Here is a 26829-nt window from a genome sequence, read left to right as displayed (position 1 = left end):
ATAAGAGGAGGTATTACTTATAATCCTGCCTTAGCCCTACGTCAGTTTGGGCATGCTCGAAGAGATGGTCCACATGAAATGATTATTCAAGGTACAGTGTTTGACTATGACAATGACCCTCAAGGTCTCCGCCAAAGGTTTATACGAGCTTGGGGCATGGTGAAAAGAAGCACTTTAGGACAGAAAAATTCTATTCCTATGGAGCCTTATCTCAGATGGGTACGCGCCAGAGCTCGTGAACTTGTCATGCCATATCTTGCAGTCGGACCATTGATTGTTGAATCAGAGGTCGAAGGAGGTACTTCCCAGATCATTTCTTATCCAGATATGCCTACCGATGTTGAGGAATTGAAAAGATCCTGGACCCAGTTGAGAGAGGAGAGAGATACTTTCGAAACTCAGTTCAATGCAGAAAGGAAGAAAGTATTAGAGCTCACCAGCCAGCTTAATGAAGAACGAAGACTCAATGCATATCTTCGCCCAAAAAGAAGTCACCCCTGGGAGACTTGAGCTTTCATTGTATTTTTAGCATTATTCCTTTTGTAATGAACATTAATCCAAAAAAAAAAAATTAGCAATAAACATTTCTCTCTTGTTGGTGATTTACGCAAAGTTAAATTCCAAAAATCCTTGGAAACATTTCATACATTGCATCGCATAACATAACATTGCATAACAGGTATTCTAAAGGACCATATTCTCACGGTCTGCCTCTTACACAGAAAAATGGATCTCGAACAAACTGTCAAAGATCTCCAGACTCAGAATGCTCAATTCAAGGAGATGATGCTAAGCTTATCCAAGGGGCAGGAGGAACTGAAGGCTCTTTTGGTCGAAAAGAAGAAAGACAAGAAAGTTGTGAGTTTCATTAACCCAGGAAGAAGGCGTAAAGGACAGGCTACGGGAATCAAATTTGGAATCCCGAATGGTCCAGAAGAGGGGGCGGAGAATGATTCAGAGGAAGATAATGCTGATTTCTCCAACCCTGAGGATGACGATGAAGAGTATGAGAATGAACAGTACTCTCAAAGAGATGATAAGTACAAGTTGCTGGAAGAACGTATGCTAGCCATGGAGGGTCAGAAGGCGCCTGGTCTGGATTTCGAAAGTTTGGGTCTGGTCTCCGATGTGACCATTCCTCGCAAATTCAAAATCCCCACTTTCACTAAGTACGATGGTGCGTCCTGTCCTCAGATGCATCTAAGGGCTTATGTGAGAAAGATTCAGCCGCATACCACTGATAGGAAGCTGTGGATCCATTTCTTCCAAGAGAGCCTGTCTGGCACACAGTTGGAATGGTATTATCAGCTCGAGAGTTCTGACATCCGCACCTGGATTGATTTAGCGACAACTTTCTATAAACAGTACCAGTATAATTCTGAGCTAGTGCCTACTCGGCTACAGCTGCAGAATATGGCTATGGGATCTAAAGAAAGCTTCAAAGAGTATGCTCAGAAATGGAGAGATTTGGCCGGCAGGGTCAAACCCCCTATGACTGACCGAGAATTAGTAGACCTGTTCATGGGTACCCTGACTGGCCCATTCTACAGCCACCTACTGGGGAGTTCTTCATCAGGTTTCACTGAACTTATACTGACAGGTGAATGGGTGGAGAGCGGCATTCGAAGTGGAAAGATACAGGCAGCTACCTCTACAAGCAGTAAAAAGTCCTACCATGGGAAGAATGAATCGAATGTTGTGTATGGTCAAAAGAATCATAATAAGAAAAATGGTGACCATGCCGTTGGAGCAGTGACAATCGCAGCCCCACCAGCTCAAAACTCCCAGCACCGACAAGACAGACCAAGAAGGCAGTTTACCAAGCTCAATATGACTTTAGCACAAGCACTGCAAAGTATGTTAAAGGCAAACTTAATCACTCTCAGAGGTCCTCCTGCAAATGTCAACACCGCTTCGCCTCGTTATAATCCCAATGCCAGGTGTGCATATCACTCCGATAGCCCCGGGCATGATACAAACGATTGTTGGTTGTTGAAGAACAAAATTCAGGACATGATCGACGCTGGGGAAATTGAATTCGAGCCTCCGGAGACTCCTAATGTTATCACTGCTCCTATGCCTAACCATGACAAGACTGTTAATGCTATGGATGACGATTCTCACATTTCCGATGTGGCGGACTTAACATCTCCTCTCCCGATCATAAAGAGGAATTTATTGCAAGCTGGTTTATTTCCAGGTTGTACTGAAGATTGCAATCTCTGCATACTTCGGCCCGAGGACTGTTTGAAATTGAAGAATGGTATTCAACGACTGATGGACGATCGTACAATTCTCTTTGAAAGAGTTCCTAAGGCGGAAAACCCTATTGAAGAAATATTTGTGATTGCAAGGTCCAAGGTTCCAGTGAAGATTACTGCTCCCAGAGTACCCGTAAAGATTATTGCTGAGCCCAAGGTAGCCCCCCTAATCATTACTGCACCTGGCCCAGTACCGTATTCTTCAAGCAAAGCCATTCCGTGGAATTATGGAGGTGATGTTTACATCCATGGCGTAAAGCAAGTTGGTGATTCTGCTAATCCTAATGACATTGTTGGGACTAGTAAAGTTACTCGAAGCGGAAGGATCTTCTCTCCAGAGATCTCACCTCCAGTTCCCGAAAACCGAGGAAAGGAACCAGTCAACCCTTCTCAGTCAGAGATGCCGATCGAAGCTACTACTGAAGACGTTGCCAAACGAGAAATGGAAGAAGTGCTGAAAATCATTCGCAAGAGTGATTTCGATGTGGTAGAGCAGTTAGGGCATACTCCTTCCAAAATCTCGATGTTATCCTTGTTGTTATCTTCTGAATCTCATGCCCATGCATTGATAAAATTCTTGAAGACTGCTCATGTACCTCAGGAAACATCCGTCGATCAATTCGAAAACTATGTTGCTAACCTGACTGTTGACGATGGCCTAGGTTTTTCCAACGCTAACCTGACACCAGCAGGGAAGAATCACAATAACGCCCTGCATATTTCTATTGAGTGTAAGGGGATCACCTTGTCTCATGTGTTGATCGATAATGGCTCTTCTTTGAATGTGCTACCGAAAGCCGTGCTCGATAAAATTGACTGTAAAGGCATTGAATTGAAGCCTAGTGACATTGTGGTGCGTGCTTACGATGGTGCAAAGAGTGTTGTCCACGGTGAAGTTGTTCTCCCCATCAAGATAGGACCTCAAGTCTTCAACACTACCTTTCATGTAATGAACATTCGCCCCGCCTATTCCTGCTTGCTGGGACGCCCTTGGATTCATGGGGCAGGTGCTGTAGCTTCGTCTCTCCATCAAAAGCTGAGATATCCAATAGAGGGTAAGATCGTCACTGTGTGTGGGGAAGGAGAATACATTGTCAGTAGTGTGCATACCTTCAGATACATCGAGATGGATGGTGAATTCTTCGAGACTCCATCTCAGTCATTTGAAGTGGTTCCTCCGCCCCGTCCTGTCCTTAAGCCAACTCCCCTTGTGCTCGAGGTTATTCGAGCTCCTCCTGCCATGGTTTCCCTGAAGGACGCTCAAGCTGTGGTTGAAGATGGTGGCTGTACTGGCTGGGGTCAACTGATCAACATACCCTACAAGTCTGATAAATCTGGTCTGGGATTTAGCTCTGAAAAGATGGTCAAAGATCAAATCAATGCTGTAGAAGATGCTGACAATGATTGCGACCTGGATAGCTGGATCTACCCAACAATTGGTGACGGACTCAATAATTGGAAGGCTGAAGACACTATCCCGATCTCCTTTAGTAAGGAGTAATTGTTATTGTCCATTTAGTATTGCAAATTTTTAATTTTTCAATTGAACTTCTCCAAGCGTTGTGTCTATGCCCGGGGCACAATAGCTAATTTGTTAAGGGTTTTGTCATTTCATAAGCATATTCATATTCAATAAATCAATGGACTTTGTTGCATTCAAATGTTGCGCTCTTTATCTTTCCTGTCGTCTTTCAAACAAGCTATGCTTTCTTACACACACTCACGTAACGAATTGCAGATCCGTATCCACTCTGGATCCTATGGATAATAATTCCGCTACTGTTCATTATGACTTTGAAAATCCGATCTACCAAGCCGAAGATGGAAGTGAGAAAATTGTGAAGTACCTGGAGAGCTTGCCAGACTGTTACTGCAAGAGGAAAGGACTATACAGCCGCATGAAGAGTCATTCGAAATCGTAAATCTAGGTACTGAAGTGGACAGAAAAGAAGTCAAAATAGGAGCAGGTTTGGAAAACAGTGTCAAAGAAAGATTGATTCAGATGTTACATGATTACGTAGAGGTTTTCGCTTGGTCTTATGAAGACATGCCCGAATTGGATACTGGTATAGTGGTGCATCGGCTGCCGATGAAGGAAGATTGTCGTCCTGTTAAGCAGAAGGTTCGCCGCATGCGTCCTGAAATGTCTGAGAAAATCAAAGCTGAGGTTATGAAACAATTCAATGCCGGTTTTCTAGCCGTTACTTCTTATCCTCAATGGGTTGCTAATGTGGTACCAGTGCCGAAGAAGGATGGTAAGGTGCGAATGTGCGTAGATTACAGAGATTTGAATAAAGCGAGTCCCAAAGATGACTTTCCACTCCCGCACATTGATGTTCTGGTGGACAATACCGCTCAACACAAAGTATTCTCCTTCATGGATGGACTCTCGGGTTATAACCAGATTAAGATGGCACCTGAGGACATGGAAAAACTACGTTTGTGACGCAATGGGGCACTTTCTGTTACAGAGTAATGCCATTCGGTTTAAAGAACGCCGGGGCAACATACCAGCGTGCTATGGTGGTTTTGTTCCATGATATGATTCATCATGAAATAGAAGTGTACGTGGATGACATGATAGCCAGATCTCATACTGAAAAAGAACATCTCGATCATTTATACAAACTGTTCGAGAGGTTGAAGAAGTACAAGTTGAGATTGAATCCGAACAAATGCACCTTTGGAGTAAGATCCGGTAAACTCTTGGGCTTTATTGTCAGTGGTAAAGGAATTGAGGTTGACCCGGCTAAAGTGAGAGCTATTCAAGAAATGCCAGTTCCCCGTACGGAGAAAGAGGTCAGAGGTTTCTTGGGATGCTTGAACTACATTGCCCGATTTATCTCCCACTTGACCGCTACCTGCAAACCCATCTTCAAATTACTGAGGAAGAATCAAGAGATGATATGGAATGACGAATGCCAAGAAGGTTTTGACAAAATCAAGAAATATCTCCAGGAACCTCCAATTCTGATACCACCAGTTGAAGGAAGACCTCTAATCATGTATTTGACCGTGTTAGAAAGTTCAATGGGGTGCGTGTTGGGGCAACATGACGAGTCTGGTCGAAAAGAGCATGCCATATACTACCTGAGCAAAAAGTTTACTGACTGTGAAACAAGATACTCACTGCTCGAGAGAACTTGCTGTGCTTTGGCCTGGGCTGCTCGCCGACTAAGACAGTATATGTTGAATCATACCACTTTGTTGATTTCTAGGATGGATCCCATCAAATACATGTTCGAGAAGCCTGCCCTCTCCGGAAGAATAGCGAGATGGCAGATGATCTTAACGGAGTACGACATCCAGTATACTACCCAGAAAGCCATCAAAGGAAGCGTGCTAGCTGATCATTTGGCTCATCAAGCGGTGGACGATTATCAATCTATGAATTTGAGTTCCCAGATGAGGATGTCATGCTTGTTACTGATGATGAAAAACCTAAACCGGATGAAGGACCCGAACTGGGATCCCGATGGACTATGGTTTTTGATGGATCTTCCAATGCATTGGGCCATGGTGTTGGGGTTGTAATCATTTCCCCGGAGGTTACCATACACCTTTCACTGCTAGACTGTGTGTTTTCATTGTACCAATAATATGGCTGAGTATGAAGCATGTATTTTGGGACTCAAAGCTGCTATAGATCGGCGAATCAAGTTTTTGAGAGTGTACGGAGATTCGGCCTTGGTAATCAGTCAGATCAAAGGAGAATGGGATACTAAACATCCAAATCTCATCCCTTATCGAGAGCGGGTAATGACATTAATTCCATACTTTGAAGAGATTACATTTGAACATATTCCACGAGAGGAGAATCAGTTGGCAGACGCATTAGCTACCATGTCATCTATGTTCAGAGTCAGATGGGACAGCGAAGCTCCCAGGATCACTATTGAACGATTGGATGAACCAGCACACTATTATGAACTTCACACTGAGAGGGTACAGGGGAAACCTTGGTTCCACGACGTAAAAAGATATTTAGAAGCTCAGGAATACCCTGAAGGGGCATCCATCAATGACAGAAAATTTCTGAGGAAGTTCTCCGCTAAATTCTTTCTGAGTAATGGAGTGTTATACAAACGTAATCATGATTCGACTCTGCTTCGCTGTGTGGATAGAAAGGAAGCAGAAAGGATTATGGAAGACATGCATAACGGTATTTTTGGGACTCATTCTAACGGACATACAATGGCCAAGAAGATTCTGAGATCAGGGTATTATTGGTCTACCATGGAAGCTGATTGCCACCATCACTCCAGAACCTGTCGCAAGTGCCAGATCTACGCGGACAAAGTACATGTGCCTCCTGCTCCATTGAACGTGTTGACAGCACCTTGGCCCTTTGCAATGTGGGGCATCGATATGATTGGAGAGATTAAACCCACGGCTTCTAATGGACATCGCTTCATTCTCGTCGCTATTGATTACTTTACGAAGTGGGTAGAGGCAGCCTCATTTGCTTCTGTCACCAAGAATGTGGTGGCACGGTTCATCAAGAATAGCCTTATTTGTCGATACGGCATCCCTGAAAGAATTATCACTGACAATGGTACTAATTTGAACAACAAGATGATTGCTGAACTCTGCACGCAGTTCAAAATTAAACACCATAACTCTTCTCCGTACCGGCCAAAGATGAATGGCGCCGTAGAGGCTGCTAATAAGAACATCAAGAAGATCATACAAAAGATGACAGTAACGTACAAAGACTGGCACGAGATGTTACCATTTGCTCTCCATGGTTATCGCACTTCAATACGCACTTCGACAGGGGCAACTCCTTTCTCTTTAGTCTACGGAATGGAAGCCGTTTTACCAGTGGAAGTCCAGATTCCCTCTCTAAGAATCATGAAAGAGGCAGGCTTAGATGAAGATGAATGGATTCAGACTCGACTCGATCAGATAAATTTGATTGATGAGAAGAGACTTGCGGCTGTTTGTCATGGGCAGATATATCAGAAGCGCATGACCCAGGCATTTAACAAAAGAGTCAAGAGACAGGTGTATCAAATTGGCGACTTGGTGATCAAGCGTATCATTCTACCACAAGGGGATCCCAGAGGTAAGTGGACTCCCACATACGAAGGGCCATTTGTGGTTAAGAAGGTATTCTCCGGTGGAGCCATGATACTTGCTACAATGGATGGCGAAGACTTCCCGCAACCTGTGAACGCGGACATAGTTAAAAAATACTACGCATAAAAGAGACCCGCTAGGTCGACGTACCTAGGCAAAAGTACGGGCATCCGGCGAACCAAAAGGGTTCGGGCAAAAATTAGGGATAAATATATAAAGACGTACACCCGGCAAGTCGAAAACCTGAAAAGGCGGCTTGGGCAAAAAAGGGTATCCCGGTGGACTAAAAGCCTGAAAAGGCGGTCCAGGCAAAAATTAGGGATTTAAGCGTATGACTGTGTCCCGTTCTCGGTCAGCTTCAACCAGGTTCCAAGGACTGAACAAGCCAATCACTTCTATCCGACAGCAGGAGATGAGATGCTTGAAGACATAATGACAGTAGTGAAGTTAGAATCGATAGGACTTTCTCTGCATAGCTTTCTCTTTGTCTGCCTGGCAATGTCCTCTTACTAGGATGTCTGTCTCCTTGTACATAAATTGCCTATTTGTTGGCCCTCTTTCAAAATCAATCCAATTTTATTTCCAAAAAGATGCCTTTGTTTTACTTCCTCTGTTTTGATTGCGTAAACGTCCATTGATTTAATTTGAATTGATTTATGCATTTGAATATGATTAATGTTTACAAAAATACATGCCTAAAATAGAAATAGCGATTACTACGAGACTTCAGGACCAAGGAGAAGGTCTAACCACGCTTTCCAATGAGTCCGTCGCTAATTCTGTTCCCCAACAAGAACCAGCTATTCCCCAGAAGAAATTGGCATCACTAATTGATCGTATCTTCTATCCCCAGCCAGGCGCTGTCGGATCTTTCCACCATCAGACGAAAATGGAGTATTCCCCCAGCTGAGACAGAGTCATCAATACAAATATCTCCAACCAGAAGACTGAGTATTTCCCCAGTAGAGTTCCCTGGAAGAGTGTTCAGACGCATAGTGCATTCATTACATCATTTCATATTACATACCTGCATACGATGCTCACATTTACTTTATTCCGCATCATATACTTTACATCATTTCATAGCATGTATAGGCATACCATGTTCGCAAGCATAAAGCATCTCACGCATCATGACATTGCATGAAACTAACTTTATTTTTCAGGCTAATTATCCTCCTGATCACATTCAAGATTCGAATACAGCTCTCAGATATAATCCATCTGACGAACGTTCTGACATCCTCCCAATGGTGGCATCTCTAAGCCCACCCCAGATATTCACTGCAAATACAACAAATATTATCAGATACAGCCTAACGTACGGTTCATTCTGATTCAGCCCAACATATGACTCCTTCAGCTCAGATACGGTCTAACGTACGATCCATTCTGACTTTCAGCAACTCCAATACGGTCTAACGTACGACCCATTTGGATACTCAAATCCTCAGATGCTTCCTAGCGTACGGTATATTCCGGGGTGTAGTCTAGCGTACGACTACTTTCTTCTTCAGATACAGCCTAACGTACGGCTCATTCTGCAACTCCAATACGGTCTAATGTACGACCCATTTGGACCTTCAGCTCAGATACGATCTAACATACGATCCATTCTGACTTTCAGCAACTCCAATACGGTCTAACGTACGACCCATTTGGATACTCAAATCCTCAGATGCTGCCTAGCGTACGGTACATTCCGGGGTGTAGTCTAGCGTACGACTACTTTCTTCTTCAGATACAGCCTAACGTACGGCTCATTCTGCAACTCCAATACGGTCTAACGTACGACCCATTTGGACCTTCAGCTCAGATACGATCTAACATACGATCCATTCTGACTTTCAGCAACTCCAATACGGTCTAACGTACGACCCATTTGGATACTCAAATCCTCAGATGCTGCCTAGCGTACGGTACATTCCATGGTGTAGTCTAGCATACGACTACTTTCTTCGTCAGATACAGCCTAGTGTACGGCTCATTCTGCAACTCAGATACGATCTAGCGTACGATCCCTTCTGATCTTTCATCCCCAGCAAAGCCATCCGCCTAATGAACAACTCACTCTGGTATTCAGACACGGTCTAACGTACGATCCATTCTGATCCCTCATCCCCAGCAGTATATAGCACACTCTGACTCCCCAGCAAAGTCAACAGCATAATGGATGATTCACTATACGGTCTAGCGTATGACCCGGTATGACACCCATGTCTCCAGGTATCGTCTAACGTACGACGCAATCTGGAGCCCTCATCATCAAACTACCTGGATGGCATCTTTAAGCCCATCTCCATCAAGATTAATGGACAGGCGCAAATTTTTGGGGCATTCTAGTGTTCAATAATCTTTCACCTCCAGACCACGAACGGCACATACCATTCTACTCTCTCGGTTCAAGAATATTGAACAGGGGCAGCTGTCATACCCCAAAATTTGCCCGTTGATATTACAAAGCATTCCTCAAGACCCTCCGACTTGTTCTGCAAGGCACTGACATCAAATGAACAAAAGCCCGGCTCACAACAGGCCTAATCCAAAAGTGGCCCAAACTAGCTTGCTCGCTAGGCGAGCAATTTCTTCGCCTAGCGAACATTTCATCATGACACTCGCCCAGCGAAGCGTCGGATCCAGAAAAAGCCCAAACTAGCTTGCTCGCTAGGCGAGCAATTCCTTCGCCTAGCGAAGCTTGCGAAAATCAGAAGTTTTGGACCTTAGTCTGAGCCCATTAGGTCACCACCACTACTATAAATACCAGCTCTTCAGCTACGAAAATAGGGAGGCGAACGGAGAGACCAAGACGGACAGAAACCCTGCTAACCCGAAGAATTCAGAGTAAGGAAACCCTGAAGGCAGTTCATCCGCACCGACGCCGCCCAACTCAAGCCGACATCCGGAGTGATCAGTCCCTTTCAACATTGCAATCCAACATCGCAATTGCACACAGGTTTGCGTATCACCACTATTTTGCGTTTCCAATCGATATTCTTTACATACATGATGCATTACGATTAAAGTTTTGATATGTAATTTGATTTCACATGTGAATCTAAATATGTCGGAATATTCTGCATAATTGTCTATGCTGTCATACGGTGAACTGGACTTTTTGTGTTTTGCTTTTTATCGCAATGTCGCGGTTAGCAAGAGTCGCCACCGACTTTTCTTTTATCCAATAAGGAAAGGTGGAAAAGAACAGGAAAGACCTTAATTTAGATTTTGGGTTCGGGAGGTACATTATACAAAGGGAAGGTGTTAGCACCCTTTGTATCCATGGTTATCCATGGGCTCTTAATTGCTCGATCACTTATATTATTTTTGTCTGAAAAAAAGTGTTTGTGAATTGTTTAGAAAAATTGTTTTGGAAAGAGAATTTAACTTTGTAATGATTCTTGTATGAATGTATACAAAGTGATTATCTCGTTTAGTTTTGAAAATTGTTTAGAAAAATATAACTCGGTAATGATTCTAGTATGAATGTATACCAAGTGGTGATTTTCTGAAGGTATTTTGAAAGGTGTGAGGTGTGAAAAAATGTTTTAGGTTGTGAGCCAGCAATTAAGAGTTATACCGACCCAAGGTCTTTATGAGTATTTCCTATCCTTATGAGGGTAAAACTGTCCTTATTATTGAGAAATAAGTAGTTTTATCCTTTGGATGTAAAAGGGTCATCGTAGGGTCATCGATTGGTCATTGAAGGCAACAGTTACGAGGATACCTTAGCATTCGAAGGGACTATCATCTTTTAACCGTAGGCAACATCGGAGGGTCATCGAGGGACAAAGTTGTATATTCGAAGGCAACATCCGAGGGACTATAATTTATTTTATGATGATTTAACCGAAGGGTCTTTGCTAAGGGTATCCCCACGTTCGCGGGACATGACCGTAATATCGTAATCGTAAGGCAACAAAGAGAGGTCCAAGATCACTTATTCAAAGGCAAAGTTTTACAATTAATTATATAATTAGGATGAAACTCCACATTAAAATTATTAAAAATAATATATTAAAAAATTAATACATTAGAAATTAATACATTAAAATTAATTTAGGGTGAAACTCCACAAGGGTATCCCACAAATAAAGTGGAATACCTAGCCAATAACCTTTTCCTGGGATATGTGAACCTTTACGAAACTCAAAAAAAAAAGAAACATGTCAGAACACCAAATCAGGGTGCAATCGAAGATTACACCGGAGAAATATCACAACAATAAATAGGATAGGATGAATAATGCATGGCTATGATAAAACATAAAAAAAAGGAATAGAAAAGTCAGCTACTGTCTCGTTCGCCTCTGCCTCGCCTAGCGAAGGCCAGGCGAATACTCGCCCCAGGCTCGCCTAGCGATGTGCTAGCGAGCGGCCACGGATTTTGAATTTGAAAACAGCCCCACGTTAGGAACTTTGAATTTTATGGCATTTTATCACAGGAATAACATGGTCAAACATTCAGGGTATTCAGGCGTATTTAGATTCCCATACGAAAGCAAATTATATATCAACATTTAATCATGATACATTATATATGTAGATATGGCCAATTGAAAGTATAAACAATAGAGATACGCAAACCTGTTTGCCAATTCAAGGTTGAAGGGATTGACCACTTGTAGTATCGGAATAAGTTAGGCAGCGGGAATTGGACGACGATGGCTTCGGTGCAGATGGGCTGCCTTCAGGGTTTCTTTACTCTGAATTCTCCGGGTAGGCAGGGTTCCTATGCCAAAGTTTCTATCCGTCCTTCTCTGTTCTCTCTCTCTTTTTCCTCAAGGTTTTGTTCCAAGGAAACCTCAGAGTGTTTTGCTTCTCTTCCTTCTTTCTCCAGTGAATCTCCCAGTGTAAACTCCAAGTGTAACTCCCCCTACTGAAACTTCAGTATTTATAGACTAATTTCGTGGGTAATGGGCTTGGAATGAGGGAGACCCAAGTCCAAAATAATTTGTTATATTTTATTTATTTATTTTAATTATTTAATTAATTAATTAATTAATTAATTAAAAAAAAAATTCTCTCTTTTTTTTTTTTTTTTTTTTTTTTTTGGGCTTAGAATGAAGCCCGAAATTTTTGTTGTCTGTCAGCTTCGCTAGGCGAGCGCGTAGCGAACAGGCCAGTTTGGGCCATTTTCTGGATTGGGCCATCCGTGAGCTGGGCCTTTGTTTCTTCAAGATCAGTGTTATATATGAGTCGGAATGCCTTGCAAAATGTCTTGAAATATTAATGGGCAAATTTTGGGGTATGACAGCTGCCCCTGTTCAATATTCTTGAACCGAGAGAGTTAGGATGGCGTGTATGCCATTCGTGGTCTGGAGGTGGAAGATTATTGAACACTAGAATGCCCCAAAAATTTGCACTTGAGAATCGACAGTTGGTCTTGATGGAGATGGGCTTAAAGATGCCATCCGGGAGGTTTGATGACGAAAGCTTCAGATCGCGCCGTATATTAGGCCAATTTGAAGACATGGGTGCCACACTGGGTCGTACGTTAGACCGTATAATGAGTCATCCATTAGGCTGCCGACTTCGCTGGGGAGTCGGAGTGTGTCATATGCTGTTGGGGATAAAGGATCAGAATGGACCATACGCTAGATCGTATCTGAGTTGCAGAATGAGCCGTACGTTAGGCTGAATCTGATGACGAAAGGGGTAGTCGTACGTTAGACTACACTTCAGAAATGTACCGTATGTTAGGTAGCATCTGAGGGGATGGACATCCGAACGGGTCGTACGTTAGACCGTCGCAGAATGAGTCGTCTGTTAGGCCGCATCTGATGATGAAAGCGGTAGTCGTACGCCAGACTACACTTCAGAAATGTACCGTACGTTAGGTAGCATCTGAGGGTTGTAAGATCCAAACGGGTCGTACGTTAGACCGCGTTGGGGTTGTTGAAGTTCAGAATGGATCGTACGTTAGATCGTATCCGAGTTGTAGAATGAGCCGTCCGTTAGGCTGCATCTGAAAAAAGAAAGTAGTCGTACGCTAGACTACACCCCTGAATGTACCGTACGCTAGACAGCATCTGAGGATTTGAAGGTCCAAATGGGTCGTACGTTAGACCGCATTGGAGTTGCTGAAGAAGTCATATGTTGGGCTGAATCAGAATGAACCGTACGTTAGGCTGTATCTGATAACCTGTATATGTTGTACTTGCAATAAATGTCTGGGATGGGCTTAGAGATGCCATCGTTAGGAGGATATCGAAGTGTTGTCAGAATGAATGTTCCCATGAACTGTATTTGAAATATGTATCTGAATCTTGAATGTGATTGATAAAGGTGTCTGTCTGAATGAACCTTCTACTTTGACTATATCAGGAGGATAATTAACCTGCAAAGAAAAAGTTAGCTTCATGCTATGTCATGATGCATGAGATGTTTCGTGTTATGCTAAAATAAATGTGAATGTTGTATGCATGCGTATGCTGTGAAAGGATGTAATGAATGAGTTATGTGTATGAGAAGTTCTGCTTGGGGACTCTACTGGGGAAAATAAATCCCCATCTACTGATTTGAGACATTGGTGTCGATGACCCTTTCTCGGCTGGGGATGCTTGATTTCTGTCTGATGGTGGAAATATTCAACAGAGCCTGGCTGGGGATGGATGAGATGATCAATCTGTCTGGTGACGCCGACCTCTGTTGGGGAGTAACTGGCTGTGCCTGGGGAAACTGCCATTTTCTGAGGAAAAAAAAAACAGGCTTGCTGGGGAAGAGAATTGGTAGCGGATTCATTGGAAGCATGATTAGACCTTTTCCTTGATCCTGAAGTCGGGTAGTAATTGCTATTGCTATTCTATGCATGTATTTTTGGTAAACATCAGTCATATTCAAATGCACATATTAATTCAAATTAAATCAATGGACATTTACGCAACCAAAACAGAAAAGTAAAAACAAAAGCATCTTTTTTTTGAAAGAGGGTTGTATTGATTTTGAAAGGAGGCCTATAAACAGGCAATTTGTGTACAAGGAGACAGAAATCCTAGTAAGAGGAAATTGTCGAAAACAAAGAGAAAGCTATGTGGAAGAAGTCCTATTGACTTTAAGCCTACTACTGTCATTATGTCTTCGAGCATCTCATCCCTTGCTGTCGGATAGAAGTGATTGGCTTGGTCAGTCCCTCGAACTTGGATGAAAGTTGACTGAGAACGGGACATAGTCATACGCTTTAATCCCTAATTTTTGCCTGGACCGCCTTTTCAGGTTTTCAGTCCACCAGGATACCCTTTTTTGCCCAAGCCGCCTTTTCAGGTTTTCGACTTGCCGGGTGTACATTTTTTTTATATATCCCTAATTTTTGCCCGAACCCTTTTGGTTCGCCGGGATGCCCTTACTTTTGCCTAGATACGTCGATCTAGCGGGTCTCTTTTATGCGTAGTATTTTTTAACTATGTCCGCGTTCACGGGATGTGGGAAGTCTTCACCATCCATTGTAGCGAGTATCATGGCTCCACCTGAGAATACCTTCTTAACTACAAATGGCCCTTCGTATGTGGGAGTTCATTTGCCTCTGGGGTCAGTTTGTGGTAGGATGATGCGTTTGATTACCAAGTCGCCAATTTGATACACTTGTCTCTTGACCTTTTTGTTGAATGCCCTGGTCATGCGCTTCTGATATATCTGCCCGTGACATACAGCCGCAAGTCTCTTCTCATCCATCAAATTTATCTGATCGAGTCGAGTCTGAATCCATTCGTCCTCGTCTAAGCCCGCCTCTTTCATGATCCTTAGAGAGGGAATCTGAACTTCCACTGGTAAAACGGCTTCCATTCCGTAGACTAAAGAGAAAGGAGTTGCCCCTGTCGAAGTTCGCACGGAAGTACGATAACCATGAAGAGCAAATGGTAACATCTCATGCCAGTCTTTGTATGTTACCGTCATCTTTTGTATAATCTTCTTAATATTCTTATTAGCCGCTTCTACAGCGCCGTTCATCTTTGGCCGGTACGGAGAAGAGTTATGGTGTTTTATTTTGAACTGCGTGCAGAGTTCAGTAATCATCTTGTTGTTCAAATTAGTGCCATTGTCAGTGATAATTCTCTCAGGGACGCCGTATCGGCAGATGAGGCTGTTCTTGATGAATCGTGCCACCACATTCTTAGTAACAGAAGCAAATGAGGCTGCCTCCACCCACTTTGTGAAGTAATCAATAGCAACAAGGATGAAACGATGTCCATTAGAGGCGGTAGGTTTAATTTCGCCAATCACATCAATGCCCCACATTGCAAAGGGCCACGGCGCGGTCAACACGTTTAATGGAGCAGGAGGCACATGTACTTTATCCGCATAGATCTGGCACTTATGACAAGTTCTGGAGTGATGGTGGCAATCAGTTTCCATGGTAGACCAATAATACCCTGACCTCAGAATCTTCTTGGCCATTGTATGTCCACTAGAATGAGTCCCAAAGATACCGTCGTGCATGTCTTCCATAATCTTCTCTGATTCCTTTCTATCCACACAGCGAAGCAAAGTCGAATCATGGTTACGTTTGTACAATATTCCATTACTCAAAAAGAATTTAGCGGAGAACTTCCTCAGAAATTTCCTGTCATTGATGGATGTCCCTTCAGGGTATTCTTGAGCTTCTAAATATCTTTTTATCTCGTGGTACCAAGGCTTCTCTTCTACTTCATCAGCGTTAAGTTCATAACAATATGCTGGTTCGTCTAGTCGTTCAATGGTAATCCGGGGAGCTTCATTGTCCCATCTGACTCTGAACATAGATGACATGGTAGCTAATGCGTCTGCCAACTGGTTCTCCTCTCGTGGAATATATTCGAATGTGATCTCTTCAAAGTATGGGATTAATGTCAACACCCGTTCTCGATAAGGGATGAGATTCGGATGTTTAGTGTCCCATTCTCCTTTGACCTGACTGATTACCAAGGCTGAGTCTCCGTACACCTTCAAGAACTTGATTCTTAGGTCTATAGCAGCTCTGAGTCCCAAAATACACGCTTCATACTCAGCCATATTGTTGGTGCATTCAAAACATAGTCTAGCGGTGAAAGGCGTATGGCCACCCTTGGGGGAAATGATCACGACGCCAATACCGTTGCCCAATGCGTTAGACGATCCATCAAAAACCATAGTCCATCGGGATCCCACTTCGAGTCCTTCCTCTGGTCCAGGTTCTTCATAATCAGTAACAAGCATGACATCCTCATCTGGGAACTCAAAATTCATAGACTGATAATCATTCACTGCCTGATGAGCCAAATGATCAGCTAGCACGCTTCCTTTGATTGCTTTTTGGGTGGTATACTGGATATCATACTCTGTTAAAATCATCTGCCATCTTGCTATTCTTCCGGAGAGGGCGGGTTTCTCAAATATGTATTTGATAGGATCCATCTTAGAAATCAACAAAGTGGTGTGATTCAACATATACTGTCTTAGTCGGCGAGCAGCCCAGGCCAAAGCACAACAAGTTTTCTCGAGCAGTGAGTATCTTGTTTCACAGTCGGTAAACTTTTTGCTAAGGTAGTATATGGCATGCTCTTTTCGACCAGACTCGTCATGTTGCCCCAACACGCACCCCATTGAGTTTTCTAAAACGGTCAAATACATGATTAGAGGTCTTCCCTCAACTGGTGGTACCAGAATCGGAGGTTCTTGGAGGTACTTCTTGATTTTGTCAAAAGCTTCTTGACATTCATCATTCCATATCATCTCCTGATTTTTTCTCAGTAACTTGAAGATGGGTTTGCAAGTAGCGGTCAAATGGGAAATAAACCGGGCAATGTAATTCAAACGTCCCAAGAAACCTCTGACTTCTTTATCCGTACGGGGAACTGGCATTTCTTGAATAGCTCTCACCTTGGCGGGTCAACCTCAATACCTTTACCACTGACAATAAAGCCCAAGAGTTTACCGGATCTTACTCCAAAGGTGCATTTGTTCGGGTTCAATCTCAACTTGTATTTCTTCAGCCTCTCAAACAGTTTGTATAAATGATCGAGATGTTCTTCTTCAGTATGAGACCTGGCTATCATATCGTCCACATATACTTCTATTTCATGATGGATCATGTCATGGAACAAAACCACCATAGCACGCTGGTACGTTGCTCCTGCGTTCTTTAAACCAAACGGCATTACTTTATAACAGAAGGTGCCCCATTGCGTCACAAACATAGTCTTCTCCATGTCCTCAGGTGCCATTTTGATCTGGTTATAACCCGAGAATCCATCCATAAAGGAGAATACCTTGTGTTGAGCGGTGTTGTCTACCAGAACATCAATGTGTGGCAGTGGGAAATCATCCTTGGGACTCGCTCTATTCAAATCTCTGTAATCCACACACATTCGCACCTTACCATCCTTCTTTGGCACTGGTACCACATTAGCAACCCATTGAGGATAAGAAGTAACCGCCAGAAAACCAGCATCGAATTGTTTCATGACTTCGGCCTTGATTTTCTCGGACATTTCAGGACGCATGCGACGAACCTTTTGCTTAACAGGACGACAATCTTCCTTCGTCGGCAAACGATGCACTACTATATCGGTATCCAGCCCTGGCATGTCTTCGTAAGACCAAGCAAAAATCTCCACATAGTCATGTAGCATCTGAATCAATCTTTCCTTGATACTGCTTTCCAAGCCTGCTCCTATTTTGACTTCTCTCTTGTCCACCTCGGTACCCAGATTTACAGTCTCAACTGACTCCTCATGCGGCTGTATAGTCCTTTCTTCTTGTAGTAACATTCTGGCAAGTTCTTCAGGTACTTCACAATCTCATCATCAGGGTAGATCGGATTTTCAAAGTCATAATGAACAGTAGTAGAACTATTATCAACAGGATCCAGAGTGGATAGGGATCTGCAATTCGTTACGTGCGTGTGTGTAAGAAAACATAGCTCGTTTGAAAGATAATAGGAAAGACAAAGAGCGCAATATTTGAATGCAAAACGTCCATTGATTTATTGAATATAAATATGCTTATGAAAATGACAAAACCCTTAACAAATTAGCTATTGTGCCTCGGGCATAGACACAATGCTTTAAGAAGTTTGATTGTAAAAGAAAATTAAAATTTCCAATTCTAGAATAAACAATAACAATTACTCCTGACTAAAGGAAATCGGGATACTGTCTTCAGTCTTCCAATTGTTGAGTCCGTCACCAATTGTTGGGAAAATCCAGCTATCCAAGTCGCAATCACTATCAGCATCTTCCATAGCATTAATCTGATTTTTGACTATCTTTCCAGAGTTAAACCCCAGGCCAGCTTTATCAGACTTGTACGGTACATTGATCAGTTGACCCCAACCAGCACGATCACCATTTTCAATCGCGGCTTGAGCATCTTTCAGAGAGATCATGACAGGGGGAGCACGAACAAACTTGGGCACAAGGGGAGTTGGCTTAAGGACAGGACTGGGTGGAGGAACCACTTCAAATGATTGAGAAGGAGTCTCAAAGAATTCACCATCCATCTCGACGTATTTGAAGGCTTGCACACGACTGACAATATACTCTTCTTCTCCACATACAGTGACAACCATGCCTGCTATTGGATACTTCAGCTTTTGATGAAGCGACGAAGCTACCGCACCTGCCCCATGGATCCAAGGGCGCCCCAACAAGCAGGAGTAGGCGGGACGAATGTCCATCACGTGAAAGGTAGTGTTGAAGACTTGAGGTCCTATCTTGATAGGGAGAACCACTTCACCATAGACAACACTCTTCGCACCATCGTAAGCACGCACCACAACATCACTAGGTTTCAGTTCAATGCCTTTGTAGTCAAATTTATCGAGTACAGCTTTCGGGAGCACATTCAAGGAAGAGCCGTTGTCGATCAACACGTGAGCCAGGGTGATCCCCTCACACTCGATGGAGATATGCAGAGCTTTATTGTAATTCTTTCCTGCTGGCGTCAGGTCAACATCGGAAAAGCCTAGGCCATTGTCAACAGTCAAATTAGCAACATAATGTTCGAATTGATCGACGGATGTTTCTTGAGGCACATGAGCGGTCTTCAAGAATTTCATCAATGCATTGGCATGGGATTCAGAGGATAATAACAAGGACAACATTGAGATTTTAGACGGAGTATGCCCCAATTGTTCCACTACATCAAAATCGCTCTTACGGATGATTTTCAGCATCTCTTCCATTTCCTGTTTGGCAACATCTTCAGAAGTAACTTCGACCGATGTCTCTGACTGAGGAGGATTGACTGGTCTTTTTCCTCGAATTTCGGGAGCGGGAGGTGAGATTTCTGGGGAGTAGATCCTTCCACTTCGAGTAACTTTACTAGTCCCCACAATATCATTAGGATTAGCAGAACTACCAACTGCTTTATGCCATGGATGTAAACGTCGCCTCCATAGTTCCACGGAATAGCTTTGCTGGAGGAATATGGCACGGGGCCAGGTGCGGTAATAATCAGGGGAGCCACTTTGGGCTCAGCGGTAATCTTCACAGGCACTCTAGTAGCGGTAATCTTCACTAGAGCTTTGGACCTAGCAATCACAGATACCTCTTCAATAGAGTTGTCCACCTTAGGAACCCTTTCAAATAGAATTGTACGATCATCCATCAGCCGTTGAATGCCGTTCTTCAACTTCAAACAATCATTGGGTCGGAGTACACAGAGATCGCAATCTTCAGCACAACCTGGAAATAAACCAGCTTGCAATAAATTCTTCTTAACGATCAGGAGAGGAGATGCTAAATCAGCAACGTCAGTAACGTGAGAATTGTCGTCCACAACATTAACATTCTGGTCATGATTAGGCATAGGTGCTGTGATGACATTGGGGGTCGCCGGAGGATCAAATTCAATTTCTCCAGCGTCGATCATATCCTGAATCTTGTTCTTCAACAACCAGCAATCATTCGTATCATGCCCGGGGCTATCGGAGTGATAGGCACACCTGGCGTTGGGATTATAACGAGGAGAAGTAGTGTTGGGATTTGCAGGAGGGCCTCTGAGGGTAATCAAATTGGCCTTTAACATACTCTGCAGTGCTTGGGTTAAAGTCATATTGATCTTGGTAAACTGTCTTCTCGACCTGTCTTGTCTGTGTTGGAAGTTCTGAGATGGCGGTGCGGCAATTGTAACTGCCCCAACAGTATGGTCACGATTCTTCTTGTTATGCTTCCTCTCACTGTACACAGCATTTGATTCACTCTTTCCCTGATAGGACTTTTTGGTGCTTGCAGAAGTAGCTGCCTGTATCTTTCCACTTCGAATGCCGCTTTCAACCCGTTCACCTGTCAAGATAAGTTCAGTGAAACCTGACGAGGAACTTCCCAGTAGATGGCTGTAGAATGGGCCAGTCAGTGTACCCATGAACATGTCCACTAACTCTCGATCAGTCATAGGGGGTTTGACTCTGCCAGCCAAATCTCTCCACTTTTGAGCATATTCTTTGAAACTTTCTTTAGAGCCCATAGTCATATTTTGTAGCTGTAGCCGAGTAGGCGCTAACTCAGAATTATACTGGTAGTGCTTGTAGAAAGCTGTTGCTAAATCAGTCCATGTGCGGATGTTAGAGCTCTCAAGCTGATAATACCACTCTAACTGTGTGCCAGACAGACTCTCTTGGAAGAAATGGATCCACAGTTTCTTATCAGTAGTGTGCGGCTGAATCCCTTAGATGCATCTGAGGACAAGAGGCACCATCATACTTAGTGAAAATGGGAACCTTGAATTTGCGGGGAATGACCACATCAGAGACCAGACCCAAGTTTTCGAAATCCAGACCGGGCACTTTCTGCCCCTCCATAGCTAGCATACGTTCTTCCAGCAACTTGTACTTATCATCCTTCGGAGAGTACTGTTCATGTTCATAATCTTCATCGTCGTCCTCAGAATTGACGAGATTAGGATTCTCATCTTCCGAATCATTCTCGGTCTCTTCTTCTGAATCCTTCGGAATTCTAATCTTGACTCCTGTAACCTGTCCCTTAAGCCTTCTCCCCGGGTTGATGTAACCCACAGGTTTATGGTCCTTCTTCTTCTCCATCAAAAGAGCTTTCAGTTCTTCCTGCCCCTTAGATAAGCTCAGCATCATTTCCTGGAATTGAGCATTCTGGGCCTGGAGATCTTTGACAGTTTGTTCGAGAGCCATTGTTCAATCTGTTTGAATCTGCTGGAATCTGTTGGAATCTGTTTGATAGGAAAATCGTGAGAACACTGATCCTTTAGAATACCTGTTATGCGATGCAATGCAATGTATGAAATGTTTTCAAGGACTTTCGGGATTTAACTTTGCATAAACTAACAAAAAGAGCTTTTTTTTTCTTTTCTCTTTTGTTTTTGCTTTTGTTTTTGTTTTTTTTTAGCAGAGTTAAATCCCTAAATCCTTGAAATGGTTAGTACAATGCCATGATGTTATGATGTTATGATGTTATGTTGTTAGATAAATAACAAGCACAAGCAAGTCACACAACAATCATTCCTAGGTTTTAAGGCTTGCGTGAGTTCCATAGGTAAATACCCTCCCCACTGAAGTTTGGTTGGTTCAACCTGTCTTAGAATAGTAACCGGGTTCTAGAAGGATCTCAAATCATTAACCTTTCCTTAAGTCCACTTCAGTGCAACACCAAGTGGTTGACCGAAGCTTCCCTAAAGTCCAATCTCAAAGAGTGTAGTATCGAGTCTCAACCAACTCCAGTCGGAACCGAAGCCAGTTATCTCACTACTTTCTAATGGCCAGGATGAGTCAATTAGGGTTCTAAAGGTCTGGTTAATGCTTTTATGACACCACGCGAATGCCAAATATTTCCTCAACTAACATGAGGAACATCAGGACATCCAAAGTGCCACATTAACCGTAGCCATCATTTTGACCATTCCAGTATACGCCGGACAGTCGCGATGATCTCTTGCTACTTACCTAAGGTACACTAGATCCGGGTGTAGGATCTTTCACTCAAGCATAACATACCCAAGCAATCCCTTAAAAATAAATCAGACAAATTGAATAAGTGATCTTGTTTTTAAGGTAACCTCTCTTTTTAAATATTTAGGCTCCCCAGCAGAGTCGCCAGTTCTGTCATACGGTGAACTGGACTTTTTGTGTTTTGCTTTTTATCGCAATGTCGCGGTTAGCAAGAGTCGCCACCGACTTTTCTTTTATCCAATAAGGAAAGGTGGAAAAGAACAGGAAAGACCTTAATTTAGATTTTGGGTTCGGGAGGTACATTATACAAAGGGAAGGTGTTAGCACCCTTTGTATCCATGGTTATCCATGGGCTCTTAATTGCTCGATCACTTATATTATTTTTGTCTGAAAAAAAGTGTTTGTGAATTGTTTAGAAAAATTGTTTTGGAAAGAGAATTTAACTTTGTAATGATTCTTGTATGAATGTATACAAAGTGATTATCTCGTTTAGTTTTGAAAATTGTTTAGAAAAATATAACTCGGTAATGATTCTAGTATGAATGTATACCAAGTGGTGATTTTCTGAAGGTATTTTGAAAGGTGTGAGGTGTGAAAAAATGTTTTAGGTTGTGAGCCAGCAATTAAGAGTTATACCGACCCAAGGTCTTTATGAGTATTTCCTATCCTTATGAGGGTAAAACTGTCCTTATTATTGAGAAATAAGTAGTTTTATCCTTTGGATGTAAAAGGGTCATCGTAGGGTCATCGATTGGTCATTGAAGGCAACAGTTACGAGGATACCTTAGCATTCGAAGGGACTATCATCTTTTAACCGTAGGCAACATCGGAGGGTCATCGAGGGACAAAGTTGTATATTCGAAGGCAACATCCGAGGGACTATAATTTATTTTATGATGATTTAACCGAAGGGTCTTTGCTAAGGGTATCCCCACGTTCGCGGGACATGACCGTAATATCGTAATCGTAAGGCAACAAAGAGAGGTCCAAGATCACTTATTCAAAGGCAAAGTTTTACAATTAATTATATAATTAGGATGAAACTCCACATTAAAATTATTAAAAATAATATATTAAAAAATTAATACATTAGAAATTAATACATTAAAAATTAATTTAGGGTGAAACTCCACAAGGGTATCCCACAAATAAAGTGGAATACCTAGCCAATAACCTTTTCCTGGGATATGTGAACCTTTACGAAACTCAAAAAAAAAGAAACATGTCAGAACACCAAATCAGGGTGCAATCGAAGATTACACCGGAGAAATATCACAACAATAAATAGGATAGGATGAATAATGCATGGCTATGATAAAACATAAAAAAAAAGGAATAGAAAAGTCAGCTACTGTCTCGTTCGCCTCTGCCTCGCCTAGCGAAGGCCAGGCGAATACTCGCCCCAGGCTCGCCTAGCGATGTGCTAGCGAGCGGCCACGGATTTTGAATTTGAAAACAGCCCCACGTTAGGAACTTTGAATTTTATGGCATTTTATCACAGGAATAACATGGTCAAACATTCAGGGTATTCAGGCGTATTTAGATTCCCATACGAAAGCAAATTATATATCAACATTTAATCATGATACATTATATATGTAGATATGGCCAATTGAAAGTATAAACAATAGAGATACGCAAACCTGTTTGCCAATTCAAGGTTGAAGGGATTGACCACTTGTAGTATCGGAATAAGTTAGGCAACGGGAATTGGACGGCGATGGCTTCGGTGCAGATGGGCTGCCTTCAGGGTTTCTTTACTCTGAATTCTCCGGGTAGGCAGGGTTCCTATGCCAAAGTTTCTATCCGTCCTTCTCTGTTCTCTCTCTTTCTTTTTCCTCAAGGTTTTGTTCCAAGGAAACCTCAGAGTGTTTTGCTTCTCTTCCTTCTTTCTCCAGTGAATCTCCCAGTGTAAACTCCAAGTGTAACTCCCCCTACTGAAACTTCAGTATTTATAGACTAATTTCGTGGGTAATGGGCTTGGAATGAGGGAGACCCAAGTCCAAAATAATTTGTTATATTTTATTTATTTATTTATTTTAATTATTTAATTAATTAATTAATTAATTAATTAATTAATTAAAAAAAAAATTCTCTTTTTTTTTTTTTTTTTTTTTTTTTTTTTGGCTTAGAATGAAGCCCGAAATTTTTGTTGTCTGTCAGCTTCGCTAGGCGAGCGCGTAGCGAACAGGCCAGTTTGGGCCATTTTCTGGATTGGGCCATCCGTGAGTTGGGCCTTTGTTTCTTCAAGATCAGTGTTATATATGAGTCGGAATGCCTCGCAAAATGTCTTGAAATATTAATGGGCAAATTTTGGGGTATGACATATGCTATGCCTGTAATCCAATGCCATGAAAGTTCAGGTTTCCGGCAATCATGCTGCCATCAAATCCAAAATCCGTGGCCACTCGCTAGCACATCGCTAAGCGAGCCTGCAGCGAGCATTCGCTGAGCCTTCGCTAGGCGAGGCAGGAGCGAACGAAGCAGTGGCTGTTTTGTTCCTTTGCTGCGGTGCCTTATGTTTGTCCGATCAATATTCATGATAATTCTGCATTATTTGGTCTGATTTAGGGACTGTTATGTTGTGGTGCAATTTCCAATTGTATTTTACCTCGATACTCTAACCCGTGTGTTGAATTGTGTAAAGGCTACATATTCTCAAAGAAACGGCTGGCCAGGTGTTCCACCTTATGTGTGGATACCCTTGTGGAAATTCACTCTGGATTACTCAATTAATTTTAATATAGTACTTTTAATGTATTATTGTTAATGTATTGATTTTAATGGGGAGATTCATCATAATTACCTAATTAACTTTGAAATATGGACTTTAAATAAATGATATCGGACTTCTCTTTGTTACCCCACGATTACGTAATACGGTCATGTCCCGCGAACGTGGGGATACACTTAGCAAAGACCCTTCGGTTAAATCATCATAGCCCCTCGAATGTTGCCTTTGTCCCTCGATGACCCTTCGGTGTAGCCTACGGTTAAATGATGATAGTCCCTTCGAATGCTAAGGTATCCTCATAACTGTTGCCTTCAATGACCAATCGATGACCCTACGATGACCCTTTTACATCCCAAGGATAAAACTACTTACTTCTCAATAGTAAGGACAGTTTTACCCTCACAAGGATAGGAAATACAGTAAAGACCTCGGACAGGTATAACCCTTAATTGCTCATTCATACCCTAAAATATTTTTCCCACCTTACACATTTCAAACATCCTTTTTTGGAAAATCACCACTTAGCATACATCCGTACCAGGATCATTGCTAAGTTATATTTTTCTAAATAACTTTCAAATCTTAATGAGATAACCACTTTGTATACATTCATGCAAGAATCATTACAAAGTTAAATTCTCCTTTTCAAGACATTTCCTACACATTTCTCAACCACCTTTTTCAAACTAGCAAAACATAAATGATTGAGCAATTAAGAGCCCATGGATAACCATGGATACAAAGGGTGCTAATACCTTCCCTTTGTATAACGTACCTCCCGAACCTAAGAATCTAAATTAAGGTCTTTCCTGTTCTTTTCCACCTTTCCTTATGGGATAAAAGAAAAGTCGATGGCGACTCTTGCTAACCGCGACATTGCGATTAAAAACACAAAAAAGTCCAGTTCACCGTATGACAATATGTGTCAAGTTGGGAAGCAAACTAAGATGTCATATAAGATGTTTCAACATCTTACTTGTGTTTCTGAATACCACTTATGTACTTTATGAGACTCATGTAAAGAGTTGTCATTAAAGGGAAGGTTGATGGTCAGGCCGGAGATCCTCTCAACATTGAACAACCAACGGTGGTTCAGAATAAGAAGATAAATAAGATTAGTGATTATGGAATAATTCTCCCTATTGGGGCTCCTTCTTATATTTATGGAATTTTCACTATTTAAAAACATGATATTGTGTTTGGTGAAGCTGAAATTGGTGTTCCTATTAGTGTGTTGAATTTAAGTTATAAGTTGTATGTTAGGAAACATGTCATAGACATGTTCTCCACAATATTTCATATTTGACAAGTTTGATCTAGTTGTTGATGAAATTGTTCTTGATGTCTCACTCATATATGGGCCTATAAGAAACCATCATCTCATTCAAAAGATTGTTGTTGATGAGACCCAGAAAACCAATATGGGGGATCAAGATGTTGATAAAGATGTGTCAGACTTCCTGTATGGCATGTTCAAGACAAAGTCTCAAATTCATAATGAGAATGATGATGTTCCCCTTGAGGATAATGTTGAAAATAATGCTTAAAACATTTTTATCAAATAACCCTAAAAACAACTTTGGCAATTTTGTGAGTGATTATGATGATGTTGAGGTTCATAGTGTTGTTAATAAAAATAATAAGAAAACAAAATATGCATAAAAAAAGAAGAAGACTCGTGTAATAAAATATATGGAGGAAGATGTTAATGACAACTTGAATTACTTAGAGATGCCTCTGAACAAAAAAAGTAACGAGATTGTTATTAGAAAGAAGGCATAACTAGCAGCACATGACTATGCTAAAATCAAAGGGGTTTACATTGAAGAAGCTTATACTCATATTGCTCATATTGAAGCCATTAGATTTTTTCTAAGTTTA

Source organism: Lathyrus oleraceus, chromosome 7, assembly GCF_024323335.1.
Source record: "Lathyrus oleraceus cultivar Zhongwan6 chromosome 7, CAAS_Psat_ZW6_1.0, whole genome shotgun sequence".
NCBI classification, from domain to species: Eukaryota; Viridiplantae; Streptophyta; class Magnoliopsida; order Fabales; family Fabaceae; genus Lathyrus; species Lathyrus oleraceus.
Note: the sequence above shows the minus strand (reverse complement) of the source record.